The sequence below is a fragment of the Callionymus lyra genome, chromosome 13, assembly GCF_982586985.1.
Source record: "Callionymus lyra chromosome 13, fCalLyr1.hap1.1, whole genome shotgun sequence".
Lineage (NCBI taxonomy): Eukaryota > Metazoa > Chordata > Actinopteri > Syngnathiformes > Callionymidae > Callionymus > Callionymus lyra.
Window position 1 is genome coordinate 8,808,762 of NC_141830.1, and position 12,833 is coordinate 8,821,594.

Below are 12,833 nucleotides of genomic sequence, written 5' to 3' on the forward strand. Positions count from 1 at the left end.
TTTCCAGTGGTTCTTCTGAAACTTTGTCCTCATGTTGGTTTTTTACATTTTAAAAGTGGCCAGTGCAGTAATTAAAACCAGCTTGCCGGCCCAAAATGATGAATGTCAGGTATTGACTCACCGTCAGGCTGGACTGTGTTGTTTTGTTTCAGGGTATCCTCACTTGATTAAAGCTAATGATGCAGCGTCTTCGCATTCTCTCGCTCCTGTTCCAGCTCCACATAATTAGAACAGAGAGAATGATGGTCTCATCAGACGACGGCTTCACTCAACAGTGTGTGAATAATGTTCGCTTGGCACCTCCAAATCTTTTTTATTTTACATTTGTGGGGACATCTGGCAGATCAGAGAAAACAAGTGAAGATCAGCAGTTGATAACAGGGTTTACCGTGGCGAGAGAACCACTGGAAGATGTATCATATCCTATTTATTTTTTTTGCAGCTTGGTAGTTTGTCCCGAGGATTACCAGAGCGGCGTTCAGGGATTTACACATCTTTGATTGTTGACAAAGCTCCACATCAAACGTTGACATTGTCACACATGACCTTCTGAGGCTTTTGGAGAAAATATTTTTACCACAGTCGACACTGTTTTCCTTCTAAGCTAAGTTGCTTCTAGGTTATTCAGAATATCGTATTGCTTACTATTACCTACACCTAGGAGGTAATGAGATCCTTAGATGTAAGTAACTAATAGTTATTTGTAAAGCTCTTTTCTAGACCAGGTTCACAAAGCGCTTAAACAATCAAAAACAATACACCGTTAAAATATATACTTTAAAAGGCCGAGACAGGTAAGAAAAACACAGGAGTCCAAGACTATTGTAACAGTTTATTTACGTGTTTAAACAAGAAGGATCTGTCTCACCTGCAGTTAATACAAAAACTGCAGCGAGAATTCTGACTTGCTCTAGTAGGAGAACTCACATTTCCCCAATCAGCATCACTTGTAGCAAAAAACTAAATCATTACAAAACTTTGGATTTTTATGTCCATGTAAAGGGAAACAAGTATTCCTGTTTGTTCTTTATTTATCATTATTATTGTAGTTTGTTGTTTAATTTTAATATACAGTATATTGTAGTTACCCATATCTTGAATTCTGAAAACATTTTGTTTTGTATTGTTTTATTTGTTTTGTATTGATTCATATGTAAACAAATGTAATAAAAATAACAGTGGGAATTTTTATTTTATTTTTTAAACATCTTATCTCATCTGTGCTCATCTTAATTGCATTATGAAATATTTCAAATGCCTTCCTCTATCATTTCAAAGGATTTTTCATAAAAACACTGAATTCATTTCAACATCCTTGATTCAAGAAGTGCGGAGTCTCTTTGCAAAGTTATAATTGTAACGTCTTAATTCAATCCACCATCACCAGGATTAAAGCACAAACCACCGGCGATATTTAAATTGTTGTATCCCTGAGGTAATTACCTTTAGCAACATCTGCTAGCAACACTTTTAAATTAACATTAGTGACACATCATGAATATGCAATTTGATTTAATTTTGTGATATGATTGTGATCTTTTGTGAGTTCTGATAAGACTTCCTATTAACAATCAGACCTTTACCAAAATGTAATCATGTTGCTCTTCTCATTATCGATATTCATATTATATATCCTGAACCTTTTCATGGTTTGAATTGGTTCTTTACTTTCTTTTTTTTTTAGCAAAGAGACATAAATAAATGCCTACCAAAGAATAACCTCTTTGACTTTATAGAAGTCTGCGCTCTCTTAGTGCTTTTCTAGTTATTTATTAATGAGCCAGAAAACGAGAATGAACTTTAACCATATATTTTTTCAAATAATAAAATTCAATAATAAATCATCTATTAGATATGTCACCAAAATTACTTGTCAAGCAATTTTTCTTTCTGTTTTAAAAATTTTAATTTTCTCCAGATTCCACCCATAACGTCATACAGGTGGAATTTGGGAGAAATGTATTAAACGTTGTGAAGTTAAAACAAAAGAAAAAAACGGATCTGTATCACTTACAGATAAAATGGTTATTTCAAAGGTTAAATTTGTTTTATTTATTAATATGATGCCACAATAGCAGTTTTCAGGACTTGAAACAGGTGTGATCCATCTAGATATCCCACAATTCCAGGGTTTTTTGGGGGGTCCACACCACTTCTCTTGTAAGTCACCAGAGTAAATAGCAATCTAACCCTATAGAGCCGTGGCATGTACACAGGAGACATATATCTTAATTTAAACAGACAGACAGGAAAGGTCGAGATCCCAGCTACAGATGCACAACGGCAGGGTTAAAAAAAAAAAAGAGCTGGGAAATGCATCTGGGGAATTGAGAGGTCAAAACATTCCATGTATAGAAGCTCAAGGAAAATCCAAGTAAGTGCTGTCGATGGCTTAGCAGCCAGTGTGATGCATGTGTGGTGATGAATAGGGAAGCAGAACAAGTCCTTCAAAACACCAATATATCAGATGCATCCGGACCTTGTTCAAAGAAGATTGTCTTTTAAAAAGATGTTTGAATTCCCTGTAGTACTTGCTGTTTTCTTCACAAGGTTGATAGTTGGTAAACAATCACATATTATTAATAACTAACAATACTGATCATAGTGGTTATAGAAAATTAAAAAAAGAACTTTGAAAAAATAATAGCGTGGAGATAGGATTAGAAATTCCATAAAACGTTAATAGATAATTTCCCTTCTTTACCTTTGGGAACTAAATGTACCACATGTTCTGGAGATGTTCAAACTTTTTTCCCGAAGAGGACAACATTTAATGACGGGAAACATTTCAGTACATATAAAGTAGCACCTTTACTTTTTTTGGTCTCATGAGATCTTCATGTCATGAAATGCTAGTGTTAAATCTAGAATGAAATAAAAATATATATTTTACATTTACTGGTTTAAAAAGTTTGTGACAGAGGCACCAGAGCTGTGTCTTAAATCGCATACTTGCGTACTTAAACTTAGTATTTTTAGTGCATAAGTGTGTTTCAATTCTAAGTATGCGAAAATGTAGTACTCCATACACACTAAATTGTCGTAATAAAACGCCCACAAAACTGAGAATGGATCGATGGACACTTTCTAAATTAAACGGCCGCCATCTTAGTGACGTTGACGTTGTAAACGGAAGTTGTGTCACTACCACTCAAATGGAGGGCCTTTTCAGCCAGCAGTAGGAGGGTGACATGGCTTCGGTGCTGATACCGGCGTAAATTGAACAGATTTTGGACATGCTGATCTATTATTATGAGTGAAATTTAGGTGAACTATACCTTTTAAATATACCAATTTTTCCTCACCCTCATGTCGACTTTCAGAGTAATCCTTTCTTTTTAGAGTTATAGACAAAAATGTATGTCCAAATGACAGTTTATTCAGTCGACTGGAAGCGCTTGCGATGTTTACAGAGAGTACTTCCTGTCTGTGTAGCATGTTGACTGTTATGGTACTGCTACAAACGAACTTGAATTATTGATTTTTTTAAGTTTTCCAGGAGAAATTCCTCATGTCGAGGCTTCAATACAAGATGGATGATACAGGCAAGCAGTATGGAGGTATTTGCTTAGAGACACTAAAAAACATCCAAAGGTAAAGACGAAAACAACTCGGCATTGGTCACTACATTAAAACGAACTTACATTTTTGCCTATAACTCTAAAAATGACTCAACCAACCTTTATTCCAAATGAGAGTGAGTAGATAATTGTTGAATTTAGAATTTTGAGGTATTACTTTAAACTACTATGAGCAAACTGCCTTTTGAAATATACTATTAGATCACAATCAGACAATAGACGCCTGATATTTTCAGTCATCAACTAAGCACTATGTTTTTTTGACAGGATGGAAACCTTGGTACCCAGAAACTAACTAAAAAAAAAAAAAAAGACAAAAAAGGCCTCAGGTTCTGGCAGGATTTGAACTAGCACATAAAACTCATGTATGCAAAGTTGGCCAACGCTTTTCACTCAGGCGTAAATGTTACCCCATTGTTAACCATCATTACCTAACCTACTAAGCATAACAGCTCAACACGGTACATGGGGAAAAAAGAAAGGTCACATGTTTATCGGGGCTACATGTCTAATTTACTTCTACAGCCTGCAGAAAAGAAGAGTGTGTTCTTTGCAATCCACTGCTTTGTAGATGTTGATTCTTGAATTAATAAGCAACATCGCGCTGCGGGGCGACTCGTAGCATCCTCACGGTCCCGCTGCACACCACGTGAAGAGGCGCTCCATTAGTGTCGGGTCACCTTGACACCTTCCCTATGTTTGTGCCATGTCTGGAGGCGGAATACTTTTTTTTTTATGAGGTGTTGTTTTTGTCACCAGCATTCAAAAGAGAAATTAATCTGAGAAGAAAAGGGCACATCAGATGCGACGGCTTTTTATTAAAAAGCGATAACTCGCCGCGCCTCCACCACTTTGTCTGGTCTGCCGTGAAGACGCGACAACGGATTACCTTAATGACGAACCTCATTTCAAAACACTAACAGGCCAACAGAAGACTGAGACGTCAAACCCTATCTACAGCGAGAGATAGCGTGCCATAAAAAGCCATTTCCTGTTTGCCTTATCGCTTTTGTCACAGGTTGACATTTCTCCAGAGGGTACACCGAAGGCAATCATCAAATACTACTGCAGATTATATCTCAAAAAACATGTTTCTGTGAGTTTATTCAATCTAAATAAGGTGTTTAAATATTCCCGGCTACAAGAGTTAAGCTGTGAATTTCAGAGGTCATATGAGATTAATAAAGATGTTCATCAATACAAGGGAAAATAACAAACGTCTCTCAAATGCAGTAAAAGCAACCAGAAATGTTATTTCCCTCACGCTTTGTTAAATTCAGGTTTATAGGACAAAACATTGCACAGCAATGTTTATATTGGAAACGCCCCCCCTTCCCCCGGGAGGGGAATAAACAACAAACATGGAAAAAACATATCTCTATAAATGGTTGACAACAATTAATCAAGTTTCTTCATAAAAGGTACTTTGTGCAAATTCAATAACATAGTAAACAATAAAATGGATCAGAGAAAAAACAATATTGCACGGCGGAAACAACATGCCATATTCATAAATAAAATGAAATTCATAAAATAAATAAAGAATCACAAAACAAAAACACTAGCACTCTTATTAAATTGTACTGCATAATTAAATGAACAACAATTTATTCACATCAATGTGTATTTGGTATTCAAACTAATCTATGTGTGCAAAGTTGATTAAAGAAGAAAGAGATCCATACTGTTTTAACCTTTGAGTTTACATTTTTTACAATTTAAAAAAAAACTGCAGAACATCTTCCGAAGAGAATCTTCTGGTAATAGATTAAAATATATATTTTAATTGGTATTTTTATATTTTCTACTAGATCCTGGATGAAGGAGACGAGGACGGTGTTTTGCTACGTTTGATTGCTACATTCCCACTCTTTCTTCAGTATTGTGTCACAAAGTTGTAAGAATGTATCACATAATCCGCCTTTTTTTTTCCCTGTGGGACAATATTGTCACGAGCAGAAGTTGTAGATATTTCTGACAGAATCCCAGCAAGTATTTTCAATAAAGGTTGAGTTTGTAATTGGCACGACTGCCGTAGACAAAAAGGTACACTATTGTAAACTGAAACTCTGGTTATTGCGCCTGACGATAAGGTTCCAGGGTTGAGTCAGTACTTGGGTGAGCCTTAAAAATGTGGGTGTTGTATTCCACAAAGACATGTCTCTAGTGAAACACTGCATAAAACTGACCAGAAACTGTTTCCTTCAACTGAGAAAAATCTCTAAACTTAGGCAAATGTTGTCACAACATGATCTGGAGCTTATAATCCATGAATTTGTGTCTTCTCGTTTAGACTATTGTAACAGTTTGTTTTAGTGTCTCGCCTGCAGTTAATACAAAACTCTGCAGCGAGAATTCTGAGCAGCTCTAGTAGAAGAACTCACATTTCCCCGATCTTTAAAACTCTTCACTGGCTGCCAGTTTCTTTCAGGATCAAACTTTAAAATTGTCTCAGTGTTATCTTGACCTTTTAAGTATATATTTTATTGAGTATTGTTTTGATAGTTTAAGCGCTTTTTGACCCTGGTCTGGAAAAGCGCTCAATAAATATTAGATACTTACTTACTTTTTCAATACCGATTTTTACAAGAAGATGACGTTTTGTGTCATTGCACATTTCCACTCCAAGGTTGCAGAAGCAGAAACAATGTCTAGTGCAAAGAAACACACTTAATAAACATATTTAGTTTTCATAACATTAAGTACATTTACCTGTTGATATCCAGACATAACCGTTACTCTTACACAAAGGTGGAGTCTGGTGATGGAGTCTTTAAATCAGGATCCAACATCTAGATTTGGCTTCAACGTTGATCTCTCCTTGAACTCTGTATTATTGGAAGTTTCTTAACAGAAAACGCCGACAATGTCGGGAACAATCTTTTCAGTTTTTCTTTGAGTCTGCCAGTCTGACTTCCCTCCTGCTGTGCCCCTGTCGCCTGTTGTCTGTTTTTGGGATCTTGTTTTTTTTTTGCCCGAGTTTGAGCCTGTTTTGGATCTATATTTTTTATGTTATTTGATCTATTACACACTGTGACTTTTGGATTTGCTCTTGTGTATTTAACCGTTTCCGCGTCTGGGTCCACAGACTTTCCACCCGTTACAATAAGTGGGATTTGGTATGAGTTATAAAAGGGGATTTCAAGTTAAAGTGTATTAAACTGGTCAACCTTGATTAATTAACAATTTGGCAATGATCCGAAGATGCGACTTTAAATATATATCTAGTTTAAACCAGAAATCAATTCAAATAAAGTCATTCAAATGCAACTGACACAAGAGTCCTTGAAGGAAAATGCTGATAAGGGACATAAGACAAAATAAAATGCATTGAAAGGCTGTGAGTGTGAACACGTGGAACATCACATTGAGGTACATATTCTCTTATTCGACCAAGATGCAACACAAATGTTTAAGATTTATCTATTCATTTGATAAGGACAATGCATGAACATCTTGAAAGATTGAGGATGTAAATATGCCAGATTATAGCAGTTATGCTAATTTACGTCGCTTGGCAGACGACAAAAGACATTGGATGGATTACAAAACAAAGAAACTGAAACTAACCAACCCTATGTGGACAATCTACTAACGGAGACAGGTTTTGTTTTCCTTCATCGAGTCTTTCAGAGGGAATTTAAAGATTTAAACAGATCTACAAGTGGAGTCACAAATAATATACCCAAGCAGATCATTGGGTTTTCACAGATTAGTTTTTAGTGAGCTGGAGCACAACCACTGTGAAAAAACGAATCTGAAATAAAGTCTAAACCAGTACTTTGCTTGTGAGATAGACGGACGCCAGGAAAAAAAACAAGTCCTTATTGTTAGAGGTAGTAAAGTGAGAAGAATATAAATTAAAATAAGATATCTCATTTGGTCCATTAAAATATGTTGTATGTGGTGTCTTTGATTAAAGCCGATTTAAAATAAAATACCCATTTGTAACCCTCTGTTTTCTTCACTCAATGAACGTTATAGATCCAGATTTGTGTTTTATCTAAGCAAAAGAAAACAACTTTGCATGTTTCAGATAAGTGGTTTGAAAGAGTTTTGCACTGAGGGTGTAAAAGAAAAAATAAATTTAGACCCAGAAAAATGCCTTTAGATCCAGGTTAAGAAACTTTAAACGCTAGACTTTAAAAGACTCGCTACGACTGAGGACAAGAGGATACAGTGGACTCCAGCAGTTTTTAAAGTTGATGTTTGGACATATTTTGATTCCAAACAAAAAAAAAGAAAAGCCGTAAAAATATCATCGGTTTACGTCTACTTCCATGATCTCTTACCATCTATTGATATGACTCGATAAAGTGATGACACCTGCAGGTACATTTGGGGGCCGTTCTTAGATTTGTTGCCAAGACCAAGATTGGGAAATGCAACGTCTCCTCACTTATTTATGAGCGCGCTCTGGGGCTTTCATGAGGGGTTCGGCTTCACGGGCATCTGTCTTCAGACTCCATGCGGCGTCCATTGATTTCAGCCCCTCACAAGTGAAGAGCACCATCGATCAATAAAGTAACAAGTCTTAATTTAAACTTGATATATGCAGTTTCCAAGTCTGTGGGCACCAGGTCCTGTCGGCCCGGAGTTACGTCTCCTGCCGGGTCACGATAGGACCACACAGAACCCATGAAGAGTACTGCTACTTAATAAAATACTCTACAGATAGATGGCTCTAAACCTGTGTTTTCTCTGAGAGGATAAGTCTCTTTGTCCCCAGCTGCTCAATTAAAAGAGGGGAAGACTTGTTAGTCCAAAATAACTGCTCCTTTCTATTCACTTTTATTATTTACAGAAGAAAATTGTGTGCAGTTCCATTTCTACTGTTGCATGGTGCATACTGATAATATCGGGTTATAATAAACATGACTTAAAAATAATAAACTTACTTACATTTTTTAAACAAGGTCAAGTATCAACAAGTATCCTAGTATTGCAAAGGTTTTAAGTGTTTTACCTTTAGAGACAATGCATAAATAAAAAGCATTAATGACATAAATGACATAAATAAACAAACTTAGGTATAATTGTAGAAGAATTTGTTGACGACGGACCCACTAATGGAATTATTACTCAATGATATTTCTATGGAAGTGTATGAGTGCCATCAGAATATTGAATGGTTATATATTTATATATTTTAAATGCTGAAACCTCAATTTATTTTTATTGAAATGTTTTTGATTTTAATTTTTTTTCGAATTATTAAATTCAATGATTTCAATGTTGATTGTTACCTTTATTTTTATTGAATAATTGTATTCATTAATTTGTATGTTTAAGGTTGAATAATTTATTTTAAATAAGTGCATAGATAAAATAAAAACTTTTCTTAAATTCAATATTTTTTAAATTCATAGTCTTTTCAATTCATTTAAATATATGTTGGTATAATAGGTCCAGCAGACAAAAGCAAATCTAGATACTTGATCTAACTTTCCATCAATCATTGAGGAATTATTATACCAACATTTTTTTACAATTCATTTTTAAAGGCGTAGCCTTAAACAATGTTGAATTTTTAGAATTTAAAACTAAAATAATTCATTTTATATTAAATGATGGAAGAAAAATAATTAAACCTTCTAATCTTTTATTGAATTCAATAAAAACAAATTAAACGATTAACTTTTGTTTTTTCAAACACATTTGTTTACGGAACACCTAGATAACTATATAAATTATTGAATTCAATGATTCAAAAAATACTTCAATGCTCACAAAAAATAGTAAAAGAAAATCGAATTATCATTCAATAAGTGACTAAACCATTTATAAATTACCTTTTATTTGAGTTTTCTTTATTAATTCAGTCAAACATTTTTGTTCCCCATCACATAGCTCTCTTTTATTGGATTTACCCCCTCGTTTTGTAGTGTTTCTGAACATGGTACGGTTCGCGTCTCCCCCCCCTACCCTCGCCAGCGTGATGGTACATTCCACTGGGAGAAGGTCAAATGACTCCGCATGTCTGCCTGCGTTCAAACCGCACAGATGATGCTCGACTGATGGGAGACACTCTCCAGCACCAGACCCTCCGTGTTCGTCCTCCTGCCCGCCTCATGTCTGCCTAAAATAAAATAAAAAGTAAGTACCTTTTTGCGCCGCATTGTTCGTCGACACCGGCCGGAGAACGGGTTAGTTTTCTATAGGTTTGAATGTTTGTAAAGTGCTGTGTTTCCAGCAGCTGTTAGAGGAGGAAGAGGAGGAGGAAGAGGAGGAGGAAGAGGAGGAGGATAGTGATGCTGATGATCTCAGATGGTCCAGGTTAGAAGGGTCTCTGTCACCTCAGACTGTCATTCAACTTTAGTTTTGAAGCTTCAATATGTCAAACTCTAGTTAAGTTGAAAACAACAAGAACAAAAATGACTTTTTTTTTAAAAGAGCGCAGGTGAGACTGATGTCACTTCCTGTATTTACCTTTTTATTAGCTCTTTTTTTTAATAGTCAATGTTTAATTACAGATGCATGTATGTAGAAGAAAATGAATAGGAACAAATGTATGTTCTTCCACTGACCTACATTTAAAGCAACTTTTCTCAGTTTGTTGTGTTTGAAGCTGGAAAAAGGATTGATCTGGATGGTATTAGAAGTGATTCGACAGCTGGTTACAGAGAAACGGATGAGTGTGTGGACTTTTTATAGATAAAACAATAAATTGCTTTTTGTTTGTCGGTGAGGAATAGATGATGTCTGTGATAACTGTAGAGGAAAACTAAAAGGAGCTCATGAGTGTGAGTCCACTCGGATATATAGGGATGTGATGGAGGGAGTGTGATTGTGAAGAAAAGGAAGGAAGGAAAAACTTCCAGATACATTTTAGTGATGTTAGAAAATATTAATACGGCAATATATGGCATTATTATTGTTCACGTTACTTGATCGCTCGTAAAAATTGTTTTGTTTTTCAAAGCATTTAAATTCTTGTAATTTTTGGTCATTAAATCCCACCTTTTTACCTCTAAAGTCTATTAATTGTGTGTAAAATAAAGTAATTCGATTTTTATTTAAAAAAAATTATGATATATTCTCTGTGTTTGTTTTTATGTATTGCAATTTAACCATGAGATTACGCAGCTAGAGGAACAGTGAAATCCTGCGAGATCCCGGCGATAACTGGGGACGAGAGGATACAGTCGACTCTAGCAGCTTTAAAAAGCTGATGTTTGGACAATTTTGAGTCCGAAACAAATGAAAGCAGTTACGACTTTGTCAAGAGTCATGTGGTCTGTAAATACTACAACACCAGAGTCAAGTACTCGGACAATACCACAAATATATCCTTGTTCCTACAGTATCACAATACACTGTATTGTATCATGATAAGGTATCACCAGATTCTAGATACTAAACGTCCATATTTGCGACACCTTCATAGGAAAGAAAATCTCTGGGGAAAATAAATGACCCAAAAATTTGACCCAAATAAATGCCTTTAGATCCAGGTTAAGAAACTTTAAAAGCTAGAATTTAAAAGACTCTCGCTACGACTGAGGACGAGAGGATACAGTGGACATATTTTGATTCCAAAACAAAAGAGCTGGTTACCACAAATCTGTTACCACTTCATCAAGAGTCATGTGGTCTGTTAATTCTGCAACACCAGAGTCAAGTACTCGGACAATACTGCAAATATATCCTTGCACCCAGTATATATATTGCAATATATTGTATCGTGAAACAAATACAGATTTTCTTTTGATAGGTTACTCCTTCTTTTTTTTTTGTCAACATGCATGTTTACTATATTGTGCTTTAATTTATTTGACTTATTTCTAAATATTTGATGTATATGCCATAGTTCTTCTTATACTCTACCTCTAAATTATTATGACCTCTCATATTTAAATATGTAATTGGATTAAAATTTGTATTTTCTTTAAGTCGTGTATTTATTTGCCTTTACAAGCCAAAAAATTATTTGTGGTTGCTTTTAAAATATGTTAAAATATTGCGTGGCCTAAATGACCTAATAATATATACAAAAAAAACGTATAAAAATGTTTTTCGCATCTTCTTTTATTGTATATTTTCTGAATATCTGCCACTTATTAATACATTGGGTTAATAATTCTCAAATGTATTTTGTCGATGGTTGGGATATGAACCGATGTCATTGATTTAACATTGATTTTAATTGATTGATTGATTTTAAACAACGTTTATAAATGGATCTACAAGTACAGAAGCAAGTACACGGATTCTATTGCATTGTTTGCAGCTCGGCCTCTAGAGAGCTTTGGCGAAGGGAGACTTATTAATGAACTGAGTCATCAGAGTACGATGCAAACTGCCCCCGCGGTGAGGCATGTAGATAAGCCTATTAGAGTATTGCATAACAAGGTATAGGCCCCATAAGGTTCCGAGGGAGTCGTCTCCTTCTGGGAAGCTTCTGCATTTTCCTCATAATCTCCTGTTTATACATCTTAATAAAACATGTACGTAGAGTCCAGGTCAGCATGTTGTGTTGATGCTTGACCAGAGACATGGAGGGATGGTGCTGATGTCAGGGTTTCTGCGAAATTGTCTCTGGCAAGAAGGTTGTGGGTTCATTTTCAACATAAGGCAACATTTCTGTGTTCATTTTCCTTGTGTTTGTGTGTCTAGGTGACTGGTGATGACCTCTTTGGAGAATCGGTGATAGAAAATAAATGAATATGTGAATATTTTAACCTTTAAACTAGTTTTCTATTAAATAGGCAAATGAAGTAAAACAAATACACTCACTCTATGTTGTTTGGATATGAAATATCAAATCTGAATCATGTGAACAGAATTACAGGAACATTTTATGTTTAATTTGGACTGTGTTGCTCAGGGTGAGGAAAAAAAATCTATATTTATTATTTAGCATTGTTTGATTTTTTTCCCCCCACATACTAAATTTATATTTTACAGCAATGTATTAATTTTGTCCCTATTTTTTATTAAATACATTTAATGGGTTATCAAATCATGATCTTGTTCGATTTATTTATATTTAATTAAGGCTTTGTATAGTATATAAAAAAACAACTTTATTTTGTTTTACAATAAAATGGAAATACCCTGGGAATTTGTTCATTTGGACTTTCAATGAAACCTCCAGACGCTAGATGACATCCGTCATTACGCCCTTTGCAGCTACTGGAACAATGAAATCCTGATGATGACTGAGGATGAGAGGATACAGTCGACTCAGGCAGCTTTTAAAGCTGATGTTTGGGCACATTTTGTATCCAAGTATATTGTGTCCTATTATGA

The 12,833-nt window shown here is 35.1% G+C and overlaps 1 protein-coding gene across 1 annotated transcript in view; it reads left to right on the top strand.

Annotated features, from left to right (window-relative positions):
- Positions 1-9,604: 9,604 nt before the first annotated feature.
- The window catches only part of oxr1a (oxidation resistance 1a), a 150,564-nt gene continuing 147,335 nt past the window's right edge, over positions 9,605-12,833 (top strand). Inside the window, exon 1 of the mRNA XM_087805345.1 lies at positions 9,605-9,677. The gene's annotated coding sequence lies outside the window, so the exon portion shown is untranslated. The remainder of the gene's footprint in view (positions 9,678-12,833) is intronic.